At 44.7% G+C, this 26,824-nt stretch overlaps 1 pseudogene; it reads left to right on the top strand.

The window, feature by feature from the left end:
* Positions 1 to 14,448: 14,448 nt before the first annotated feature.
* On the top strand, positions 14,449 to 16,161 carry LOC138431476 (zinc finger protein 280A-like; annotated as a pseudogene).
* The last annotated feature ends 10,663 nt before the right edge of the window (positions 16,162 to 26,824 follow it).

Here is a 26,824-nt window from a genome sequence, read left to right on the forward strand (position 1 = left end):
CAGGAGGATAAAAGAGGGAAATGAAAAGCGGAGAGACAGATCCAGCCAGTAACCAGTTCCTGAAGTGTTCTCCACCGTCTGGAACACGGAGATTCACAGAATTGGGTAGAGAAGAGAAGGGGGAGGGAAGAGACAGAGGCCACCTGGTGGAGAAAAAGGAGTGTCCAAAGGAGGAGAGAGTGGTCAAGCCAGTAATCTCGCTCTCAGGTAAAATTGGGTAGTGAAGTTTGGGTTTTTAAATGTACAAAATTGACAACAAATACCAAAAAGCAAAGATTAGAAATCTAGAATAGAGGTTGGATTTTAAAAAATGCAATATTAAGGAAAAGAAGAAGAAGAAAAAAAAACCACAAGAACTATTAAAACAACAACAACAACCACACAAAGACTATATACAGTGTTTGCTTTTAAAAATAGGTTTCTTTTTAAGTAATAGTAGGATATAAGAATAAAAATTAAAGGATACATAGAGGACTTAAATATTTCTAAAAGTTAAAAAAAGAAGAAGAAGAAAAAGAAAAGGAGAAAAACTACCACACAACAACATCAGCGAAAAAGAAAAAAAGAAAAAGAAATGGTCATAAAAATAGTAAAGATATTTCTGGCCCTTTCTCTGGTGTTGTGGGGTTATTTCCAAGGCGGTTCCCTCCATTTAATTTCTTCTGTTTGCTGGTATCTTCAGTGTCTGATTTCCGTCCTAATAAGGGGCGGGGGGAGGGCATGGTGGACACTTTTTAGTTTTTATTTTTTTGGCTCTCTTGTTCAGTTGCACTGTGGGGAGGGAGGGATGCTGCAAAGAACTAACACCTGTGTGTGCTTTCAGTGTCTCAGTCGCACTGGGCCTGCCCCTGCTCATGGTGCACACCGCTCAGGCTCTACGTTGCTCCAGGGTCTGAGGCCGGCCTTAGGCTGCACGCACCTCCCAGGTCTAAGCCGACCTCAGGTTCGGTGCTCAGGTAAGCCCTCAGAGGCGCAGGTTCGGTTGGGACTGCCTTTTGTGTCCTTCCCACGTCCGAGTAGCTCAGGTGTGTGGTGAGCGCGGTCACTGTGACTTATCCATTGAACTGAATGGTAGTAACATTTGTAGAAGAGACACAGAGTGTAAGGTATGTCTTTTTATTAAGTGGCATAACAGCACCCATTGCGTGAGTTATTGGTTGGAGTTTAGAGACAGACTGTGTGGACTAACCTCCTTATTCCTGTTTTCAGCCCTTGAGTAATAATCAGAAGCTTTCTCTGAAGAAAGTGGGGCCAGCTGTCAGGCTCCTAAGTATCTACTGGCCAGCAGGGCTAGGATTAAATGCAGCAACTGGTAGATACGGGTTGGGGCAAGAGGTCACCTTGTCCCTTTTTTTTTTTTTTTTTTTTTTTTTTTTGCTGCCTGGAGAGATGCTTGTCCGGGTACAAGTGTGGCCAAAACTGTGTCTTTGTGGCCAGAGGATGTCTCTGAGCCTGCCTTGGGTTCTGCTAGGGTGGAGGGACAGCAAGTTCTCCCCGGTTCCTTGGCCAGAGAAGACCATGCCCCCACTTGCTCTCTGACATCCCCCCATGACTCACTCTGTATTAGGTTCTTCAGAACGGGTGTCCAGGACCCACCCCAACTCCTGGGCCTGGCTGACCAGAGCCTGCTGTGGAATGAGGCCTTGGCCATGGTGGCCCTGGAGGAGCTGCCCCTAGAGCTCTTCCCGCCACTGTTTATGGTGGCCTTTGCCGGGAGGCACACCCAGGCCCTGAAAGTGGTGGTGCAGTCCAGGCCCTTCCCCTGCCTCTGCTGGGGACCCTGATGAAGGAACACCAGCCTCATCTGGAGACATTCCAGGCTCCACTCGATGACCTGGGCGTCGTGCTTGCTCAGAGGGTCCAACCCAGGTAAGGTCAACCTGGCAGACTGGTGGGGCCTGGGGGTGTGAGCAAGATGCAGCCAGAGCAGGAGGATGAGGGGTTCACTTGGACAGGCGTCCAGATGTACAGGACTGGTTGAGGGGCAGAAGGGACGAAAGGCGTGTGCTCCCCACCAGTGTCCCTTAAGGTAGGGACCAAGGGGGTTCCTGAAGCCAGGGGGGGCAGTGGTATATGGAGTGCAGAGCCCTCGCGTGGTCCTGGTGCCAGTCAGCCTCTGCACAGCTCAGCGTGTCTCCTGTGGCCCTGCAGGCAGTGGAAGCTGCAGCTGCTGAACTTGCACTGGAAAGCCCACCAGGACATCTGGACCATGTGATCCAGCCACACGGACAGTGTTTGCTCGTTGCTGGAGCCCGAGCCAGCCCAGTCCATGCAGAAGAGGTGCAGGGTGGAGGTGCAGGTGGGCTATAGCCGGCACAGGCCCCTGTGCAGGTGCTGCTCGACCTGTGCCTCAAGGAGGACACCCGGAACCAGACCCTCAGCTACCTGCTGAAGAAGGCCAAACAGGAGGAGCCTGCTGCACCTGAGCTGCCAGAAGCTCAGCATCTCCACCATGCCCACGCGGAGCATCAGGAGGATCCTGAAGGTGGTGCAGCTGGACTGTGTCGAGGAGGTGAATTGCACCTGGAATCGGGCCACTTTGGGCAGGTTTGTGCTCCACCTGGGCCAGATGGGCAACCTGCCCCGGCTGCCGCTCTGGCGCATCCATGTGTTGCCGCACACAGCCCCCAAACAGGAGGAGCACTGCATCACCCAGCTCATGGCCCAGTTCCTGAACCTGCCCCACCTGTAGGAGCTCTACCTGAACTCCATCTCCTTCCTCGATAGCCGCCTGCACCGGGTGCTCAGGTAAGGCATGGCGCCAGCTCCGTAGACCAGAATGGGCCTCTCTCTTTCGTTGCCGTCAGGACGTGTACTCTGTGCCTGCTGTGGACATTGCCAGGGTGCCCGGGTCACTCGAAAGTCCTCACGATGCTGCCGCTCTGTCCCCGGGCTTCTTGTCAGTCACCTTCCTGACTAGGGTCAGAGGTGTGGCCTAGGTTAGATGCTGTCAAAGCGGACTTCTTTCTGGGAGTCCGCACGGTGGCGGTCAGGTGTGATGCCCTTGGGAATTCTTTCCAAGAGAATGATGTCTTAGCTGAGGCGATCACAAATAATTAAGCAAGGAGGACATTGGTCCATCAGGCGTGAGGTTTGAAGTCCGAAACTCTGTTTCTCCCTCCCACCTGCCACATTTGTCCTGAGCTGTTTTAGGCTCCAGGTGAGCTGTGGAAAGTAGGTGATTCTCGAGATGACAAGGAGGGACCGTGAGGGGAAATTGCAGCTCCTAAGCAGTCCAGAGAAGATAAAAAGTTACATAAGCATCATTGCTGAAGTGGCTCCAATCTAAGTCCAAATTACAATTCTTGTTTTCCTCTAAGACTTCTGACTACATAGGAAATTCTCAATAGCAGGTTGTCGCTCTGCCTTGAACACAGTGATAAAAGCTGAGAGGATGCGGCCTAGTCTGTCTGTCTGAATGTGTTGCATTGATTCCCTCTTTGGTAGCTGAACTAAGTGTCCAGGAGTGAGCATCACTAGAGGAACCTTCTTCCAAGGGACCCTCACCCAGGCCCTGGACTGGAGCATTTTCCCCAGTGGATTCAGCAGATGCAAATCCTCCATCTCGTACCCTGGCGGTGCCAAAATGGGTTCACTGTGCAAAATCAGCCCCAGAGTCCTGGGTGATATTCACCCGCAGTCCACCTGGAGCCTCTGGGACCCACAGGCCATGCCAGTTTTCCCACTGCTCAGCCGTGTCTGACTCTTTGGGACTCCATGGATTGTAAGCTGCCAGGCTTCTCTGCCTATGGAATTCTTCAGCTGAGAATACTACAGTGGGTAACAGATCTCTTTTCCGGGAGACCTTCTCAACCCAGGGATTGAACTTGGGTCTCCTGCATTGCATGCACGACTGAGCAGCCAGGCAAGCCTCCAGTTGCTAAGAGACAACCCAACATCCCCGAATCCATTGTCCAAATGTGCGTTTATGTCACTCATATCCCCACACGTTTTATTCTGTTTTTACATGAATAAACACTTTCACACACAAATATTTACTCAAAGGCTGCTGGAAATCTATTCCCGATCGTCCAAAAATGTCACTGATGAGTTCAGTATTTCAGTGTTGAGTGTAACTTGGCATTTTTCTTCTTGGTGTCATTCATCTGTAACTTTTTTTTTTTAATAAAACCTTATTCCTGAGGTATTTAGCTTAAGCCAAATGGTAAAGATAAAATTTCCTCCAAATCCTAGTTCTCTGCCAACCTGGCCGTACTAAGGCTTTTAAACTAATTCTCTTTTCCCACCAGAGCTCTTTACTGAGACCAAGTCCTCTAAGAGTCAGAGGAGATTTAGCAGCTAAACCAAACAACAGCACCCCTTCAGAGTGGTGGGCTCCAACTATACCACTTTTTGTGACCGAGAAGCTGCGACCGGCATGGACCACCAAAATTTTGCTATAGTAATGTCCTGGAAATTAGCACTGCCTTAGTTTCTGCCATGAGGGGGGTGTCATCTACATATCTGAAGTTTTTGACATTTCTCCTGGCAGTCTTGATTCCCGTTTGCATTTCTTCCAGCCACACATTTCTCTGCATAGAAGTTAAATAAGCAGGGTGACAATATATACCCTTGAGGTGCTGCTTTTCCTATTTGGAACCAGTCTGTTATTCAATGTCCAGTTCTAACTGTTGCTTCCTGAACTGTATACAGGCTTCTCAAGAGGCAGATCCGGTGGTGTGGTACTACCGTCTCTTTCAGAATTTTCCACAGTTTATTTTGATCCGTACACTCAAAGGCTTTGGCATACTCAGTAAAGCAGAACTAGAGGTTTTTCTGGAACTTGCTTGCTTATTTGTGAAGATCCAGCAGATGTTGGAAACTTGATCTTTCATTCCTCTGTATTTTCTAAAACAAGATTGAATATCTGGAAGTTCATGGTTCACATATTGCTGAAGCCTGGCTTGGAGAATTTTGAGCATTTCTTTGTTAGCATGTGAGATGAGTAAAACTGCATGGTAGTTTGAGCATTCGTTGGCATTGCCTTTTTCGAGACTGGAATGACAACTGACCATTTCCAACTGAGCCACAGCTGAGATTTTCAAATTTCTTGTCTTATTGAGTACATCACGTTCACAGCATCGTCTTTGAGGATTTGAAATAGCTCATCTGGAATCAAAGCCGTAATAGAGCCCACTAATTCCCTAATGGACACTGCATGGACTCTCAGAACAAGTGAGATCAACAGCCATCTTCTTTAACAACAACAACAAAAAGTTCTCTCAACAAGAAAACTTACACAAGCCACTGGTCCCACCACATTCACTTGGAGGAGACCACCCAATTAATAGCAATGATGGCCCTCTGGTGTGCAGAAAATAGACCTCGAAGACAGTCATCGAAACAACATGAAAAGGCAGAGACATATCCAGCAGATGAAGGAATACAATGAAAATCAACAAACCAGTGAAAGAGGAGGAGGTAGGAAGTCTACAGGAAAAACAGTTCAGCACAATAATAGTCAATGTCTTGGAAACAAATGAAACTACAGATAAATAGACTTCAGGCATGGATTGAGAAGATGAAAGGGATGTTTTAAATGGACCTGGAAGAAATCATGAGTAGTCAATCAATAATGAGCGATGAAATAACTGAGATAGAAATCACTCTGGACAACAGGAACAGTACTGTAGCTGAGGCAGAAGAAAGAATAAGTGAGCTGGAAGATCGGATATGGGAAATAAATGAAGCAGAGCAGAAAAAAAAAAAAAAAGAAAGAGAGAAATGAAGACAATCACAGAGACCTATGGGACAATGTCAAATGCCCCCATATTTAAATCATAGGTTTCTCAAAGAAAGAAGACAAAAGGAAAGGGCATGAGAAAATATTTGAGGAGGAAATATTTAGAAACGTCCCTGAAATGGGAAAAAGAACAGACAACTAAAATGAAAAATCCCAGTGTGTCCCATAGGGGGAAAACCAAGACACAACATGTCAAAACACACATTAATCAAAATGAAAACAAACAAACAAATAAATATACACAATGAACAAATATTCAAGGTAACAAAGGAATCACAACAAATAACATAGAAGGGAATCCCCATAAGGATAACAGCTGATCTTACAATAGAAACTCTTCAGCTTAGAAGGGAATGGCAGGATGCACCTAAAGTGCTGAAAGGCAAAAGCCTAAAGCCAAAATTACTCTATCCAACAAGGATAGTATTCTCATTCAAAAGACAATACAAGAGCTTTACAGACAAACAAAAGCAGTTAGTGTTCAGAACCACCAAACCAGCACTTCAGCAAATGCTGAAGGATCTTTTCTAGATAGGAAGCAGAAAAGCTTATAAAAACAAAGCCACAAAATATATAGTAAGTGGTAAGAAGATCATACTTATCAACAACTACCTTAAACAGAAATGGGCTAAATGCTCCAATGAAAAGGCAAAGACTGGGTGAATGCATACAAGAATATACTGTCTGCAAGAAAACCACCTCATAACTAGGGACACATACAGACTGAAAGTGATGGCCAGGAAAAAGCTATCGATGAAAAAAGAGACTAAGGAGGTAGGAAGGGAGCTCCGTCCTGGAAAGGGAATCCCGTTCCGGGAAGGGAATCTTAAGAAGAGAGGTTTCCAAACACCAAGAAACATTCTCCCTGCCGAGTCTGTGGTGAGCTTTGGAAGCACAGAGTGCAACGTAGCAGGAAGGAAACATAAATATATAATTAAAACCTACAGATTACAAGCACAACAGTAACTCCCCCAGCAGAAAAGCAGCACAGACGCCTGCATCCGACACTAGCAAGTGGGGGCAGGGCAGGGAGGCTCAGGAGGCGCGGGCTGCATTGCTTTTTAAGAATCAGGCAGGAACGCCCCGCACATAACCACAAAGAACAAACCTGCACTGGCAAATCAGACTGTGGGACAGCTACCACGTGAAAAGCCCGAACATAAGACACCACCAGGACCGCACACAGAACAAAGGATGGAACAGAAATAGCCGGTTACAGACCATCCCCCGCCGGTGACAGGCAGCCAGAACCGTATTCGCTGGAAGGGGGCGATCGCAGCCCCGGAGAGATTTTACCTACAAAACTGCAAGCAGGCTTCTTTGCTAAGACTTCTGGGGGTTATGGACAGTCACCATCCACCTCACAAGGGGCACCAGTGGTACATCCAGAAAACTAGCAGCGTAGACAGGAAAGGCGATAAGTCACAGTGACTGCGCTCACCACACACCTGAGCTACTCGGCCGTCAGAAGGACACAAAAGTCAGTCCCAACCGAATCTGTGCCTCTGAGGGCTTACCTGAGCACCGAAGCTGAGTTCGGCTTAGACCTGGGAGGTGCGTGCAGCCTAGGGCCGGCCTCAGACCCTGGAGCAACGTAGAGCATGAGCGGTGTGCATCGTGAGCAGGGGCAGGCCCAGTGGGCCTGAAACGCTGAAAGCACACGCAGGTGTTATTTGTTTGCAGCATCCCTCCCTCCCCACAGCACAACTGAACAAGGGAGCCAAAAAAATAAAAATAAAAAGTGTCCACCATGCTCCCCCCCCCCCCCTTATTAGGACGGAAATCAGACACTGAAGAGACCAGCAAACAGAAGAAATTTAATGGAGGGAACCGCCTTGGAAATAACCCCACACTGCCCACAACACCAGAGAAAGGGCCAGAAATATCTTTACTATTTTTATGACCATTTATTTTTCTTTTTTTCTTTTTTGCTAATGTTGTTGTGTGGTAGTTTATTCTTCTTTTCTTTTTCTTCTTCTTCTTTTTTTAACTTTTAGAAATATTTAAGTCCTCTATTTATCCTTTAATTTTTATTCTTATAACCTACTGTTACTTAAAAAGAAACCTATTTTTAAAAGCAAACACTGTATATAGTCTTTGTGTGGTTGTTGTTGTTGTTTTAATAGTTCTTGTGGCTTTTTTTTTTCTCTTCTTATTCTTCTTTTCCTTAATATTGCGTTTTTTAAAATCCAACCTCTATTCTAGATTTTTAATCTTTGCTTTTTGGTATTTGTTGTCAATTTTGTACATTTAAAAACCCAAACTTCACTACCCAATTTTACCTGAGACCGAGATTACTGGCTTGACCACTCTCTCCTCCTTTGGACACTCCTTTTTCTCCACCAGGTGGCCTCTGTCTCTTCCTTCCCCCTTCTCTTCTCTACCCAATTCTGTGAATCTCCGTGTTCCAGACGGTGGAGAACACTTCAGGAACTGGTTACTGGCTGGATCTGTCTCTCTGCTTTTCATTTCCCTCTTTTATCCTCCTGGCCACCTCTGTCTACTTCCTCCCTCTCCTCTTCCCTGTATAACTCTGTGAATACCTCTGAGTGGTCCAGACGGTGGAGCACACATAAGGATGTGACTGCTGGCTAGCTTTCTCTCTCCTCTTTTTTTTTCTCTCTCTCCTCTTTTGATCCCACCTCATCTCATTCCAGTCACCTCTAACTACCCCCTCCCTCTTCTTTCCTCCATGTAACTCAGTGAACCTCTCCGGGTGCCCCTCACTGTGGGTAAACCGTTCATCTTTAACCTAGATGTCTTATGATCGATGCTGTATAGGTGGAGAACTGAATTGAACTGAGACAGCATATTAAAAAGCAGAGATGATAATGTGCCAACAAAACTCCACCTAGTTAAGATTATGATTTTTCCAGTAGGCGTGTATGGATGTACCAGTGGAACTATAAAGAAAGCTGAGCACCAAAGAAGTGATGCTTTTGAACTGTGTTGTTGGAGGAGATTCTTGAGAGTCCCTTGAACCGCAAGGAGATCCAACCAGTCCATCCTAAAGGAGATCAATCACGAATATTCATTAGAAGGACTGTGGTTAAAGCTGAAACTCCAATACTTTGGCCAACTGACGTGAAGAGCTGACTCATTTGAAAAGACCCTGATGTTTGGCAAGATTGAAAGCAGGAGGAGAAGGAGACGACAGAGGATGAGACAGTTAGATGGTATCACCGACTCAAAGGACATGAATTTCAGTAAGCTGCGGGAGTTCGTGATGGACAGGAAGGCCTGATTTGCTGTAGTCCATGGGCCCACAAACAGTCATACACAACTGAACAGCTGAAGTGAATCGAACAAAGACATGCTCACAATTCTCCTGGCAAGACTTTAATAGCACATTCACCTAGAAGTTGCAAATGTTCAAATTGGATTTAGAAAAGACAGAAACCAGAGGTCAAATTGGCAACATCCATTGGATCATGGAAAAAGCAAGAATATTATTAAAAAAAAAAAAAACTATTTCTGCTTTATTGAGTATGATAAAAATCCACTGTGTGGATCACAACAAACTGCAGAAAATTCTTAAAGACATGGAAATACCAGACTACCTACATGCCTCCTGAGAGACCTGTATCCAGGTCAAGAAACAACCAGTGAGAACCAGAAAAGGAGAACAGATGGTTTGAAATTGGGAAAAACAAACAAACAAACAAACTACTACATGTGTCACCCTGTTGATTTAACTTATATGCAGAGCACATCTTGGAAAATGCTGGGCTGGAGGAAACACAAGCTGAAATTAAGAGAAAAATAGAAATATCAATAACTTCAGATATGCAGATGACACCACCGATATAGCATCAAGCAAAGAATAACTAAAGAGCCTCTTGATGCAGGTGAAAGAGGAGAGTGAAAAAGCTGGCTTAAGACGCAACATTCAAAACACTAAAGATCCTAGCATCTGGTCCTATTATTTCATGGCAAATAGATGGGAAAACAATGGTAACAGTGAGAGACTTCTGTTTCCTTGGACTCCAAAATCATGGCAGGTGATGACTGCAGCTATGAAATTAAATGACACTTGTTTCTTGGAAGAAAAGCAGTGACAAACCTAGACTGCATGTTAAAGAGCAGAGGCATCCCTTTGCCAAGAAGCGTCCATATAGTCAGAGCTATATTTGTGTTTTTTTAAGCAGTCATGTGACGATGTAAGTTAGACCATAAAGGAGGCTGAACATTAAGGAAGTGATACTTTTGAACCACAGTCTTGGAGAAGACTCTTGTGAGTCCCTTGGGCTGCAAGGAAATCAGTCCAGTCAACTGTAAAGGACATCAATCCTGAAAATTCACTGGAGGGGCTGATGCTGAGGCAGAAGCTCCAATATTATGGCTATCTGATGTGAAGAGCCAACTCGTTGGCAAAGACTCTGATGCCGCAAAAGATTGGAGCAGAAGAAGGGGACGATGGAGGACCAGATACTTGGATGGCATCACCGACCCAGTGGATTTGAGTTTGAACAAGCTCCGGGAGATGGTCAAGGGCAAGAAGGCGTGACATACTGCAGTCCATGGGATTCGAAGAGTTGGAGATGACTGAATGACTGAACAACATATAACAGCCAGCAACAACAAATCTACAGAGTGCCTTTGACCGTGAGTAGTTTCAGGAGCTCTTGAAGCATGTCACAGATCTGAAACCCAAGATAGTGGCAAACCACTGGATGTGTTTGACTTGGAGTTAGTGAAGCAGCCATTAGTATGTGCTACAACATTGAAACAATGAATGTCGATAACCTATATGGTGTATTTGTTGTGGAGTAAGTGAAGAACCACTTGAAGTGGGTTTCATGACTGAAACACTGTATGTTCACACTTCAGATGGCCTGTGTTTGATCTTGTATATAGAAAGAAGCACAAGGAGCCTGTCAAAACACTGAAACTGGATCATGGTAAATCATTGTGTATGATGAGCTGTGGTAGTTGAAAAATCAATGAAAGTATGTACTAGCCCTGAATCAACGGATGGTGATCAACTAAGAGTGTGCTCAACCTTGAGTGGACAAAGGACCTTTTGAAGCATATGCCAGAATTAACACTCTGGATTGTGATAAATTATTGGTTATGTATTTTCTGCAGAGAATGACGAAGCAGTTGAGCAGGAAACAGCCTTGAAACACTGGATGATGATAAACTTCGGGGTTTGTTTGATACATGTTGAATGAGGAGAAACTGAAAGCATGGCACAGACGAAAACATGGGACCATCATAAACTTCTGAATGCGTTTTATCTAGAATGGCCTAAAGAAGGACTTTAAACTCAGCACAGAACCGAAACAGTGTTTAGCTGCACTGAGTCAACTGGACTTCAGGAGCTGTTTAGCCATGGGGTTTGGAATGCTTCCTTTTGTTCTCTGCAGCCATGAGTCTGCAAAATTTCTCTGTTAAGGTCTAGAGAGTAACCAGGCATTAAGGGCCATTGAGGTCTCTCCCATTAGCAGGGTGAAATAGCCTCAGGCAGAGGCAAATGATCACGTCTATGTTCCAATAAAACTTTCTTTGTGACACTGAAATTTAGATATCATATAATGTTCACACGTCACAAACCTTTCCTTTGTTTTTCCCAAAATTAAACCTCAATGTAAAAAATATTAAACGTTTTTAAAAATTAAAAGAAAAAACAAACAAAAAAAAACCAATCGGGAAGCAAGCCGATTTGTCAATCCCTGTCTAAACCACTTGCCTATATAATGCAGCTAGCATGCCATTAGTGACTTGTGACATGAATGTAGTAGGCTGGATTCTGCTTATGAAAAATAGAAATCTTCAATAAATCTAAGATAACATCAGCTGTAAGATACATTATTCCATTTACCTTGGCCACACCCAGTGGCATGTGGGATCACAGGTCCCTGACCAGGGATTGAAGCTGTGTCCCTGGCCTGGAAGTGAGAAGTCTTAAATACTGGAATACCAGGGAGGTCCCACAGCACTATTTTTCATACCACTATAAAATATATATTTATATACATATGTCTGCGTGTGTGTTCAGTTGCTTCAGTCATGCTTGACTTTCTGCAACCCTATGGACTGTCGCCCACGATTCTTCTCTGTCCATACGATTCTTCAGGCAGGAATACTGCAGTGGGTGGCCATGCCCTCCTCCAGGGGGTCTTCCTGACCCAGAGATGGAACCTGCATCTCTTAGGTCCTCTGCATTGGCAGGAGGGACCTTTACCGCTAGGGACATCATTTACACACAAGCAAACAAACTATGATATGCTACTGATGAAATGTGATCTGGTATCACAAATGGCCAAATGTAAACTTTAGAATGTCCTTTAATGTCTATGAAACGTGTTAATGGCATGGAAGCTATCAACAAATGTATTATATGGAGAGAAACTGTGTTACAAACCTTTAATTTCAAGGAGCACCACTGCCCCTGTCAGCATCCAGCTACATACTGGCTGACTTTCTCTCTTGCCTGATAGTTTTAATCCATTCAGATTTGGAAGTCATCAAATGCTTGGAGAAATTGCTTCTCAGCCTTTTGGCTAAGATCAAGTGTAAGTACCTGGGGAGCCAGGAATGAGTGGGCCGAGCTTGAGGTACAGGTAAATGATTGTTTAATAACAGTTACTGTTTATTTCTGCAGCAGGCATGTAGCACTGACAGACACCCCATGTTGTTCTAGAAACCAAAATACAGCAGCCCAATAGCTCTGGAGGGGAAAATGGCATGTGAGTTGGGGGAGGCTGTGATTTCTGACATCATGGTCAGGAAAGCCTGGCAGAGAAACTGTGGACCGAGGCAGCTCAGGAGTTGGGTGCTGGTAATTGAGACAGCATCCAAGGCAGGGGGAGCAGTAGAAGTCTTGAGAAGTCCCGTCCCTCCCTCCTCGGTACCCATGGGAGATTGGGTCTGGGAACCCTGCACCTGGAGACACCAAAATTAATGGGTGATCAAGTCCATTACGTAAAATGGTGCAGTCTTTGCATGTAACGTAAGGGGATACTCCCACATGTTTTAAATCATCTCCACATTCCGTATAATACCTAATACAATGTTGATGCTGTGGTAGTAGTTTCAAGCACAGAGTAAATGCTCTCCCTCTCTGAGAGAGAGAGAGAGAGAGAGAGAAATAGAGAGGGGGGGGGGAGAGAGAGAGAGAGAGAGAGGGAGGAAGGGAGAGAGAGAAGGAGGGAGGGAGGGAGGGAGAGAGAGAGAGAGAATTGCCAGCATGAGGCAGGTTCAAGTCCTGCTATTAGAAATGGCTGGGATTTTAAAACAAATATTTTGGATCCATGTATAGACTATGGTGCCTTCTGGACTCGGAGAGTGGAGGGAGTGAGAGGCACCCCCAAGGGACAGCTGGGGGCTCTTTTGGACATTTTCTGTCGGTCAGCATTTCTGAGTGAGATTGTAGATCTGTAAGCAAAATGGTGCCTACCAGCTCTCCTGCAGAGTTTAACAGGAGCACGGGGGCCACCATGGGGAGTCAAGGCAAAAGTGGTGGCTGGAGAAGGAAGTTTAAAAGGGTCATGTCATTTCACTGAGTTTGAGATGTTTCCTTATGTCTAAGGGTGCTAATAGTTATCTCAATGTTTCAGCCAGTGATTAAACCAGGTACTAATTTTGTCTTTTGAAAGAAATATAATCATCACCACTTATCGGCAGAGAGTAAGTTTCAAGACCCCCAGGGGACATCGGTAACCTCACACAGTATCAAACTCTATATACACAATGGTTCTTCTATACAAACACACCTGTGATGCAGTCTACTGTATAGAGGCACAGTAAGAGATAGCTACTGCCTAAAAATAACAGGAAAGTGAAAGTGAAGTCGCTCAGTCGTGTGCAACTCTTTGCGACCCCATGGACTGCCGCTTATTACGCTCCTCTGTCCATGGGATTTCCCAGGCAAGAATTCTGGGCTGGATTGCCATTTCCTTCTTCACAGGATCTTCCTGACCCAGGCATTGAACCTGGCTCTCCCGAATTGTAGGCAGACACTTTACCATCTGAGCCACCAGGGAAGGTGTAATAATAACATAGAACAATTATAGCAATATACTTTTATAAAAGTGTTGTGAGTCTAGTCGCTATGTAAAATATACTACTGTACTAATTGAGCGATTTTTTTCACCCTAACTAAGCACTTACTACGCTCTGTGTCCATACCTTTTGCAGTTGGAGGTTTGACAGCAAAACTAACCCAGATTTATTTTCTCTTCTTCACATTCACCACAGATATTAGCAACCTCAGCATACATTGTTTCTTTCTCTTTTATATCAAATTGAGAACTTCGATCTTTTCACTGAAAGGTAGCACTTAATGGATTTTCTCTGGCATATGTCAATGGACAGCATCCCTCCACTTACGGTTTGGGGCCATTATTGAGTAAAGTAAGGATAACTTGGTCACAAGCCCCGTGGCATCTCAACAGTCATTGTGGTAACCGAGTGACAGACGCGTGGGATGTTCAGGACTAAGGAACGATTCACATTCTGGGCAGGAGGAAGCAGGATGGTGTGAGATTCCAATCACTCTCCTCAGAATTACCTGCAGATTAAAATGCATAAGTTGTATATTTCTGGAGTTTTCCATTTAATATTCTCGGTGACCAACTGAGGGTGACCTGAAACCACAGAGACTGACACCTGAGATCAGAGGGGATGACCTTGCCTGGTGATTGCTTTTAGGGGGAGAAAAACACTAGAAGGGGCCACTTGAAGCCACAAGTGGTTGCAAAATGGCCCATCTCTTCCCGTGTGAGGAAGCACAAGCACCACCACAACCCGAGAAAAAGACCGCCGTGTCCAAATCCAGAGGTGAGGACAATGACGATGCTGAGGTCATCTTTGTTGGAGTGGAGCACGTCAAGGAGGATGCTGAAACCTTCTTTGTCAGAGTGATTTCAACTTCAAAGCCAGTCATTTCTAATGTTTTGAACAGAGTGACCAGGGACTCATCTTCAAGAAGAATGAAGGACCACGTGAATCCGGATCCCTCCTGCAGGTGGCAACCTGCAAATCTGAGGACCCCAGCATCAGAGCCAGCTGCCGTATCACCAGTTTCTCAGTGTGTATGGGGAGGAAGAGGCTGTTCTATTATTTCGGAGCCTTCATCTAAACCTGATTGGAAAACGAGCTCGCCGGAAACTGTCCTTCACAATTCAGAATTGTTCTCTCTGCGGCCACCCTGTCTCTCTGGAGCCGTTTTCTCATTAGGAGGCAAGGATGAAAGCCCTCTTAATTCAAAGCGGTGTCCCACTTCAGATGTGAATTTTAACAGTGGGAATCCCAAAAGACCCAAACTCAGCGATGGAATCCCAGGGGGACCTGCCTCCACCATGGCCCCTCCAGGTATCTCTCCTGGAAAAACACGGTTATGACCTTGGAAGATTCCCCGACCTCACCGAGCCATGTGCATGGTGGGGCATCATTTTCACGGACTCGCACCAATGGCCAGGCATGCTTCCGTCTTATGGATCCAGAAGGAACATGTAGTTTGTCAGGCCTGGAGAAAATGGACTTTCTGACTCTTGCACGTCAGAGCAAGACTGTTGATCCCATGAAAGTAAATCTGGGATCAAATTCACTGATGAGAGTAAATGTTATTTGATGGCTTTTACTTTGGAGCATACAAGAGACGGCACCAGAACAGAAGACTCACACAGCCTTCAAATGCCTCAGCTGCTTGAGTCTTCTAAAATATGTCAAGTTTATGACCCACCTGAGGAACCATCTGGAGCTTGAGAGGCAGAAGGGTGACAGCTGGGAAACCCACACTACCTGCCAGCACTGCCACCGCCAGTTTCCCACCTCGTTCCAGCTGCAGTGTCGCATGGAAAGTGTCCCTGCTTCCTGGGAGCCCTCCACGGTCTGTAATATCTGTGAATTGTCCTTCAAAACAGATCAGGTTCTCTTACAGTACCTGAAGGACAGTCACAAACCTGGCAAAATGCCCTATGTCTGCCGTGTTTGCAGTTACAGATTGTCAGCTTTTGCCAATGTAGAGGCGTATTTTAGAACATGGCATGGAAACATGAACAATTTGTTTGTCTGGTTTGCCTCAAAATGTTCAAATAGGTGACATCCTTTGTAAATCACGCTCAGAGGAACTGCAACAGGAGGGTCTTTCCATGTTGCAAGTGCTGGCTACAAAGTTTGAACGTGAAGGAAAAGACCGAGCACCAAACCAAGAATCATCAGTCATTCAAACAGCCAGAGAACTTACCAGGGTTGCCTCCTGATACAGAGGTCATGATCCAAAGTTCAGTTCAGCTGGGACTGAGAGAGACAGCATCCATCATTGTGAGGAACACTGACTCCCAAGTGCCACCCAGAAAACACACAAAAAAGATTGACTACGAGCACAAAATATTCCAGACATGCTGCAGCATGGGATCTGGCTAAAAAATTATGTTCTACCCACCTCCAGAAATTCAGAAAAGCCCCATTGAGGTTCAGCCAGCTGTACATAAAGACCCTGCCTGGCTTTTGTTGTTCAGTTGCTCAGTCGTGTCTGACTCCCTGCGACCCCATGAACTTCTGTATGCCAGGCTTCCATGTCCATCATCATCCCCTGAAGCTTGCTCAAACTCATTCCGTTGGGTTGCTGATGCCACCCAATCATCTCATCCTCTGTCATGCCGTCTGCTGCTGCCTTCAATAGTTCCCAGGATCAAGGGTTTTGTTTTGTTTTGTTTTGTTTTCCCAATGAGTTGACTCTTCCCTTCAGGAGGCCAAAGTATTGGAGCTTCAGCATCAGTTTTTCCACTGAAGATTCAGGGTTGATTTCCCTTCGGATTGACTGGTTGGATCTCCTTGCAGTCCAAGGGACTCTCAAGAGTCTTCTCCATTCTCCAGCACCACAGTTTGAAAGGATCCATTCTTCAGCACTCAGCCTTCTTTATGGTGCAGCTCCTCCATCTGTACCTGACTCCTGGAAAAACCATAGCTTTGACTTTATGGACGTTTGTTGGGAAAGTAATGTCTCTTTCTTTTAAAACACTGCCTAGCTTTGTCACAACTTTTCTTCCAAGCAGTGAGCATCTTTTAATTTCGTGGCTGCAGTCACCATCTGCAGTGATTTTGGAGCTCAAGAAAATAAATTCTGTCACTGTTTCCATTGTTTCTTCATCTATTTTCCATGAAGTGATGAGACCTTTGCCTGTGTGAACCACAACAAACTCTGGAAAATTCTTAAAGAGATGGGAATACCAGACCATCTGACCTGCCTCCTGAGAAATCTGTATGCAGGGCAAGAAGCAACACTTAGAACTGGACATGGAACAAGCGACTGGTTCCAAATAGGGAAAGGAGCACGTCAGGATTATATACTGTTGCCCTGCTTATTTAACTTAAACGCAGAGTACATCATGAAAAACACTGGGCTGGATGAAGCAAAATCTGGAATCAAGATTGCTGGAGAAACAGCGACAACCTCAGATATGCAGATGATGTCACCCTAAGGGCAGAAAGTGAAGAGCCTCTTGATGGTGGCAAAAGAGGAGAGTGAAAGGCTGGCTTAAAACTCAAATTTCAAAAGACGAAGATCACAACGTCTGGTCCCATCACTTTATGGCAAAGAAATGGTGAACAACTGAAAATAACAGCACGTTTGATTGTCTTGGACTCCAAAATCACTGTGGATGGTGAATGTAGCCACAAAATCAAAGGAAGCTAGCTCCTTGGAAGAAAGCTATGGCAAATATAGACAGCATTAAAAAAGAAAAAAAAAAAAGCTAAGGCATCACTCTGCTGACCAAAATTCTTATAGTCAAAGCTATGGTGGTTCAGACAGTAAGGAATTCACTTGCAATGTGGGAGACCTGGGTTCATTCATGGGAAGGACATCCCTGTAGTCCGGTGGAATTACTCGGTGCTCCCAGATTAGGGCGTCCAAGTTCATTCCTTGGTCAGGGCATTAGATCCCACATACTGCAACTAAAAATACCACATGTGACAATTAAAATCCCTGCTCCCACATGCTACAATGAAGATTGAAGGGTCCTTGTGCTGGAACTAAAAACAAGCACAGCCAAGTAAATGAACAAATATTTGAAAGAAAGAAAGAAAGAGGTATGAGAATTCCCTGTTGCTTCAGTGGTTCGGACTTGATGCTTTCACTGTCAATGGCCAGGTTCAACACCTGGTTGTGGAACTAAGATCCCACAGCTTCTGTGGCATGACCAAACAAAACCCCAGAAAGATAACTGAGGAGTACAGAACTCCCAAAGTTTGAAAATGAAGCAATGACACTGCACACAGGCTGAGGATAGAGTAAGGATTGCCAGGAACCCAAAGTGCAAAAGCGGCACCTCTGCAATTCACAAGCCTCTTTAATGTTGTGGTTTAGGCTTCTCCTTCTCCTGCTTCTGAACCTAAATAACTTATTGCTCCTAAGAGAAATTGTTATGGGAAAAACATTATTTGAACTGAATGATAGTGAAAATAGCAAATTTTTGAGACAGAGCTAAAGCAGTTTCATGTGTTAATATGCATCACATTTGAAAAGAAGAAAGGTTGGAAAAACAATGACCTAAGTCAGTGCTATTCACAGACCTTTCTGCAGCAGTAGAAAACATTTTCATAATTGTTACATGTATTCCCTCATAAGGGCGATCAGCTTTTCACATATATAAATGCTTATGTTTCTTTTCTTTTCTGTGAGGTGTTCTGTTTATATCCTTTATCTGTATATTCAATGGAGTGTTCATCAGGCAGGGTTTGTTTTTTTTTTTTTTTTTTTTTTGCCTTGCTGTAAGGATTAAGGGATCTTAGATCTTCAACCAGGGATTGACTCTCTGCCCCCTGCAGTGGAAGCGCAAATCTCTAATAACCCGATCACTAAGGAATTCTCAATAAAATATATTTTCTATGTCCGTGTCTAATATGCCACTAGCACCAACTGGGAAACCTATTATCTTTACCTTAATTAATTTAACATTAAAAGATATGGCTAGAAGGACCAGATCTTCCTTACAAAGGAGTTTCAATTAACTTGTATACTCAGGAATTTGTGCATATCTTCGATAGTTTCCTCAAGATGAGATTCCATGCCCCTCCCTAAATGTAGGCTGTGTTTAGCGGCTTGTTTCCAAGAACAGAATATGTCAGCAGGAAGGAGACAACTTTATAGCAGACGAACTAGTGGTAGGTCATATTGATAGTATGAATCCTTGATGGGAGATGATGAGAAAGATATTTTGCCTTGGAGGTACAGTTCTAAAATTATATAAACCCCAGGGCAATCAGGAGAAACATCCCAAACCCATATAGAGAGTCATTCTGCAAAATGCCTGTCCCTGAAGGACTCCTGAAAACTGTCAAAAGTCTTGAAAAACAAGGAAAGTTTAAGAAACTGCTATAGACCAGAGTAAGCTAAGGGAGGTATCTGTAGCTTTTTGCTCTATATTCTCATGCAGTTCAGTATCCTATATGGGACTATGAAACTAGGAAAGAACATTTGTGGAAAAACTGGTAAAATTTGAGAAAACCCTGGAACTTAGTTAAAGGTACCCTACTGAAAGTTGCTGGAATAATTGTGAAGCATAAAGGAAGTCATTTCACATACATACATTTCAGACATTGCAAGTGTTTTCTCTACACAACACCCACTTCATTTTGACTTCACGGAGATGGAAATCTGAAGTACGGCATACTTAACGGAAATCTTCGAATACAAAGGATCAATAATATTTAGACTGTGTCATCTGACTATAATGCAATAATGAGAAATTGACCAAGAAACATCTTTGAAAATGCCATTCACTTGGAAAATAGAAATAACTATCTTAACACATAACATATATCTCTATGGAATTTTCATGCAAGAATCCTGGAGCAGATTGCCATTATTTTCTCCAGGGGATCCTCCTGACCCGGGATCGAACCCAGGCCTTTTGTGTCTCCTGCATTGGCTGGAAAGCGATTTACCAGTTGAGTGACCAGGGAAGCCCATGCAACATTTAGGCTTATCTTTAGAAGAGAATATTAGGATATACTCGGACGTGAATGATAATGAACAGTCTATTCACAAAAATTGTGGGACACAGTTAAAGTTGTACGGAGAAACAATGGAAAGAGTAACAGACTTTATTTTCTTGGGGTCCAAAATGATTGTGGATGGTGAATGCAGCCATGAGCTTAAAAGATATGTGGCCCTTGGAAGAAAAGCTATGACAAGCCTAGACAGCCTATTAAAAAGCAGAGACATTTCTTTGCTGACAAAGTCCATCTAGTCACAGCTATGGTTTTTCCTACAGTCATGTATAGATGTGACAGCTGGACCGTAAAGAAGGTGGAGTGCCGAAGAACTGATGCTTTTGAACTGTGGTGTTGAAGACTCTCGAGAGTCCCTTGGACAGCAAGATTCAACCAGTCAATCCTAAGGGAAATCAACTCTGAATATTCACTGGAAGGACTGATGCTGAATCTGACGATCCAATAGTTTGGCCACCTGATGGGTAAAGCCAACTCATTGGAAACCACCTTGATGCTGGGAACGACTGAGGGCAGGAGAAGAAGTGGGTGGCGATGGATGAGATGTTCGGATGGTATCACCAACTCAATGGACATGAGTTTGAGTAAACTCCAGGAGACAGTGAAGGACAGGAAAGCCTGGTGTGATGCATGCAGTCCATGGCATTGCAAAGAGTCCAACATGACTGAGGGATTGAACAACAACAACAAATTAAGGTAACTTTATAGCATTAGATACAAGAGAAATGAGAGTTATAAACAGTTATCTCAAAAAGTTGTAAAGATGAGCAACAGAACAAACTTATAGCGATGTGAAGGAATGAAATTAGGAAAGAATGAAAAATGAATATAATAGAGAAGAAAATAATGTAACAAAACCAAAACTTTATCCTCCCATAGGAGATCTCAACGGTCTACTAGGAGACTTCCAGCAGCACAGGGCATTTAAAAAAGACTCTGTGAAGGGCCAAAAAAGAAATATTTTAGGCTTTGCGAATATGATCATTGGCGATTAAGTTTTCAGCCATAGACAACAACGAAAGAAACTGGCAAGTCCCTGTTCCAAATTTAAGGACTCCGAAAACTGAATTTCACACAATTTCCACGTCAGAAAATAAAAGTCTTTTCGGTTTTCCTCAGCCATTAAAAGTGTAAAGCTCTAAAATTAAAAAGAAGAAGAAGAAGAAAAAGTAAAGCTCATTCTCAGCTCACAATAGACAGTGCAAAAACAGGGGCAGGCTGCCCTGCCTTGATTGAAATGTAATTCCAAGAGGAGGGGAGCCAAGATGCACTGTAAGGTCAAGTTCCTTAAGCAAAGAACTGGCTTAAGGGAGGTCACACCTGAGGGCTGTGAGTGCCGGACACCATCACTGGACTCCCCTGGTAGACTCGGAGGCCGTTCTCAGCCCTGTGCCCAGGCGACTGTGCCATCTGTTTTTTCTTTCTTCGCGTTTGGTGAGCTGAGCAATCTTGACCCAACACTCTTGAGATTCAGATTCAGCCTGACCACGCCCACAGAGGGTGCTTTTACGGGGTGGGGGGAGGGGGTGGGTGTCCATCGCACGCGCATGCGCCCAACTCGGCCTGGCGGCCAATCAGATTGCAGGAGCCGACACCTGGCAGCCAATCATCGGAGGCAGCCCGCTCGCCTGTAGGAGGAGCTGAGGCGGCGCCCCTGACCTGAGGAGGCCTCATCCCCTCAGGCTCGCCTCCTCAGGCTTGATCCGGGAACTGCATAAGGCAGGTGAGCAGCAGGCAGTTCTGTCTCCTCCGTCAACGGGGGCTGGTAAGGACTGGAGCGTGGTTCAGCCAAAGCGGTGCCTGACGGCTAAAGGGAGGGTTTCTCGGGTCCCCACTCTCACGAAGCCTTGCTCGGTGGGGCGGCTGGTGAGGGCCCGCGGGCCCTCAAGAGGGAGCGTGCGGCAGGACCCACAGGCCTCAGGCTCCTTTCGCCCTCTCTCCTCTCTAGTCTGGGTGGGCTCAGCTCTCCAGCAGCTTTCCGGCCCGGGGGTTGGGTGGGACAAGCCAGCTCCAGGAAAGGGCCTCTTAGGCCCCTGGCCCCGGGCACCACCCCCAGCTCTCCTGTGGAACCTAATGATTTAAACACACACACACACACAAATCTTCACGGCCCAACCTGGTCCTGCACCCAGGCTTAGTCAGGCGAGCACAGCAAAAAAAAAAAAAGGAAAAAAATCGATCTAGTGGCCTCTTCACTGCCCTGGTGCTTTGGTCGTTTTCCTGTTTCCTCGGCCTCTCCTCAGACTCCAGGGCTGCCCCGTCCCTGGGGGCCCCGAGATTCAGGCCTTTGGTTCGGAAGTTGGCAGATGAGGTATTTGTTTGTTTGTTACTGAGAGAAGGGAGGTGGGAGGAAGAAGCTCAGGGCAAAGGAGTTCAATCACTTGGTCTGGTTGAGTGTGAGACGCCTGGTCAGCATCCATAGGGTAGGACCAGGTAGGGCCTGGGGGGATAGAATGTTCCCAGAACAGGGGACTCACCCTGGCTTTTTCCTGTGCTTGTCCCCAGGATGTGACCGTGTGCTGCCTGGGAGGTCTCAAGCGCTCAGGATTTCAGTGGGCCCCTGAGGTAAGGTGACAGACATCTTTACAACAAGGGACAAAGTTGTGGCTTTCTTACATTGTGTTTTTCTCCTTTCATTCGTCGGCTGACACGTTGCTGTTGAGAGAGAGTATTCCTGATTGGGGATTACCTGACCCTGATTGCGGGTGCTGACTTCAGGGCCATCATGGTTTCAGGTTTGCAGCTTTCTGAGTGGCAAGCTTAAAAACAGGCAGGGTGACTTGCTTTCTCCTGCCTTCTTGAAAGAAAAAAAGTAAGAGCACCATGGATCTTAAGCTGTGTAGAGCTGACTCCTACCACTTGGTGAGGCTAAAGTGGGGCAATGCACATATCCTAAGGTTTTAGCTAGCAAAGCAAAGCAATGCAGGTGTGGGGGTTCCCTGGTGGCCTGGTGATTAGGATTTTGGGCTTTCACTGCAGTGGTCTGGATTCAGTCTCTCGTCAGGGAGCTGGGACCCCACAAGCCAAACAGCATGGCCAAATGAATGAATGAATCCAGTGGTTCATTCAGAGAAAATATCCTGTGATTTAACATGTTCACGTGAGATTACTTGCTCATTTCTGTACCCTTAAGGGCTTTTCTTCATTAAGTAAGTGAACTCCATTGGATGGGGGTGAGGCACCATCTGAGTTCGTTTCATGCGAGTAAACAAGATCATAGGAAGCTCTATGCCCAGCCACTTGTGCCTACAGCTGTGTTGTATACTTATCTTGCTGGTACAGCTTTGAACTTCAGAGCATGTTTTGTTTTGGTCACAACATGTGGCTTCATAGGATATTAGTTCCCCAGCCAGGGATCGAACACAGGATCCTGGCAGTGAGAGGGCTGAGTCCTAACCAAACCACTGTACTGCCAGGCAACTCCTGTGTTTCAGTGCTTTGGATAGGGGTGTGTGTGTGTGTTTGTGTGTGTGTGTGTGTGTGTGTTTTGATTTTTGCTATATTTATAGGAGAACTGTTCTGTGTGTAAGTATGATGGGAATGGTATTAGAACTTGAAATGTTAGTGTTGTACATATGATCTCAAAATGGAATAGTTTGAAAGAACTTACCACTTGTTATCTCTTGGCCTAGGATCTCTCCTGAGGTAGTAGTCAAGCTTTTGTCTGGCTTGGCAACCTCTGAAGACTTAGCTTGTTGAATCTTAGCTCTCTCACTTGTCTGTACTCTTGAAGCCTCAGTTCCTCCTTCTGTGGGCCTCTCCAAGGGGCTTATCGTGTGGAGGCTGCTGTCTTTACTCAGAATGAGTGATTCAGGAAAGTGCTTGCACCCATGATAAAGTGCAGGGTTTTTTTGAGATGTTACACATCTGCGCTTGTGTATTTGCTTAGTCTAACAGGTCTACCCTGTGATAGATTGAGAGAGAACTGCGCAGGGGTGGGAATATCAGGAGATTGAATTCGCTTGAAGGCTGGTTACCATACCCTTTAATCCACTATGCCAGCCTTTTTTTCACATGATCTCAGCTCTGTCAATGTGAGCAAATTATGTGGCTTGTGTACCCTTCTTGTGTGCTGCTACTGCTGCTAAGCCGCTTCAGTCGAGTCTGACTCTGCAGTCTCATGGACAGCCACCCACAAGGCTACCCCTTTTCTGGGATTCTCCAGGTGAGAATGCTGGAGTGGGTTGCCATTTCCTTCTCCAGTGCATGAGAGTGAAGTCGCCCAGTCGTGTCCAACCCTTCGAAACCCCATGGACTGCAGCCTACCGGGCTCCTCCGTCTGTGGGATATTCCAGGCAAGAGTACTGGTGTGGGTTTCCATTGCCTTTTCCAGCTTGTGTGCTCTTGTGGTTTGATGTACTCAATTCTTAATCTGCTCATTTCTGGACCTACTCATTTCTTGATATTCTAGCAAGTCTCCTCTTTGTCCTCCTGGATTAAGGTTTCTGTTTCTCTGGATGGTTCCCATCAGCAAACAGACTGACCATAATGTGACCTGTCGTTAAAAATCCATCTTTTGGTGACACCTCCTGCTTCTGCTGCTTTTATTTCATATTTGCTTATGATAGACCTCTGCAGAGTTGTTCCTAGACTTTGTTATCTCGAGTTCTCTCATTTTCCTATAAAGCCACTCTTGGCAAGGCCACTAGTGAATTTCAAATGAATAACTCAGGGGTCAATTTTTAGTTGTTATTTTATTTAATTTATTGGCAGCCTTTACCAGAGTGGTTCATTTCCTCCTCCCTGAAAAAAAATGTTTCACTTGGATTACAGAGTGCTTCTCTTTCATGCTTGTCTTCCACCTACAGTTCTCCCACATACATTATGTGACCTTTGTGTCCGGATTTATTCAGATGTCATATTTTCTTTTTAAATATTTATTTATTTAGCTATGTGGCATGTGGGATCTTAGTTCCCAGCCCAGGGATGGCCCCTGTGGAGAGTCTTAAACCCTGGATCTCCAGGAAAGTCCCCTCGTTGGTGTACTTTCAAGATTCATCTTTTTCATGCTTGTATAGCAGTGAATGTTTTTGTTTTATTTTTATGGCTGAATATGGTATATGAATATGGTAAATGGCTTCCGTGCAGTCCATTTTGAGCATATACCACAGTTTGTTTATCCATTCGTCAATGAATGGATAATACGTGGATGGTGTACTCTTTGTGACTATTGCGAGTAATGTTGCTGTGAACACTGATTTTGCATGGACTGAACATTTTCAGTGTTGGTGCATATATACAAAAGAGGGAAATTCCTGGATCATATCTCTACTCTACATTTAATTTTTGAGGTACTGTCCAACCACTTTTGCAAGAGTGGTTGTACCATTTTACAGCAATTACCTCAACAATATCATGAAGATTCCTTTTCTCCACATCCTCTGCAGCACTTGTTATTATTCGTCCTTTTGATTGGGTGTGAAGTAGTATGGGTGTGAAGTAGTATCTCGGTGAAACTGATTGACATTTTGCTCGGGTCTTCCCTGGTGGCTCAGAAGAGAAAGTGTCTGCCTGCAAGGTAGGAGACCTGGCATCAATTCCTGGGTGGGGAAGATCGCCTTGAGAAGGAAATGGTAATCCACTGCAGCACTCTTGCCTGGAAAATCCCATGAACGGAGGAGCCTGGTAGACTACAGTCCATGGGGTTGCAAAGAGTCGGAAATGTCTGTTCAAATTCTTTTCCTGGTTGTTAAATGCTTTTCTGTTTTTAATCGTTGTAGAAAACATCTAACTTAAACTTTTACCATTTTAACCATTTTTGCATGCTAAGTATTTTGCACACTTTCATCAGCCTTTTGGAGAAAGAAATGGCAACCCACTGCAAATCTGATGGAGAAGGGAACGTGGTGAGCTTTAGTCCATGGGGATGCAAAGTTGGGCACAACTGAGTGACTAAGACATATACACACACGTAGTCACAGTGTTGATTTGTTTTTGTTGCATTGTTTAGCTGTGTTGTGCAGCTTGTATGACAGTTCCCTGGTTGAGGATCATACCCAGGCCCCTGATAGGACACTGTGGAGTCCTAACCTCTGAACTACCAGGGAATTCCTTATCACATTGTTATGAAACAGATCTCTACACCTTTACAGCTTGCAAAATCGAAACTCTGTACCCATCACCTGTCCCATTAAACAGCAACTCTTCTTTTCTTGCCCGTTGACCTAGACCATGGACTCCATCGTTCTTTTTTGTTTCCTTTCTATTGCTTGACTGTGTTAGCTATTTCATGCAAGTAGAAACTTACAGTATTTGTCTTTTTGTAGGACTGGTTTATTGCATTTGGCTTGATGTCTGAAATGATCATGCATGTTGTAGCATGTGACAGAATTTTCTCTATATGGCTAAATAATATTTCATTATGTGTATATATCACATTTGATGGCCATTTCGATGCTTCCACCTCTTAGTTGTTGTGCTTCGTGCTGCTGTGAGCACGGCTCTGCAGATATCCCAAGACCCCATGTTAACTTCTTTTGATTTTATATCCTGAAGTGGAATTGCTGAATCATGTATCAGGTCTAGTTTTTTAGTATTTTGAGGAGCCTTTAAACTGTTTTCTGTAGCAGTTGCACCATTTTAAAATGCATCTATAACACACAAGGATCCAATTTCTGTATGTGCTTGCCAACAGTTGTCCTTTCCTTTCCTTCATATGTAAACACACACATATGCACATACAATTTTTTCATACCCTGTTCCATGATTGTTTATCACAAATTATGAATATAGTTCCTTGTGCTATACAGTACGCTCTTATTTCTCTCTTGTATATATTATAGTTTGCATCTGCTAATCACCAGCTCCCAATCTGTGCCTACCCCTACTTTCCCCTCTTGGGAATCACATAGTGTGCTCTCTATGTCTGTGAGTCTGTTTCTGTTTCATAGATAAGTTCATTTGTGTCATATTTTAGAGTCCATGGAAGTGATGCCATATGATATTTGTCTTTCTCTCCTTTTTATTATTTTTATTTTTACTTTATTTTATTTTACAACACTGTGTTGGTTTTGCCATCCATTGACATGAATCCACCACAGGTGTACAGAAGTTCCCAATCCTGACCCCCCTCCCACCTCCCACCCCATATCATCTCTCTGGATCATCCCTGTGCACCAG

Source organism: Ovis canadensis, chromosome Y (genome assembly GCF_042477335.2).
Source record: "Ovis canadensis isolate MfBH-ARS-UI-01 breed Bighorn chromosome Y, ARS-UI_OviCan_v2, whole genome shotgun sequence".
Taxonomy (NCBI): Eukaryota; Metazoa; Chordata; class Mammalia; order Artiodactyla; family Bovidae; genus Ovis; species Ovis canadensis.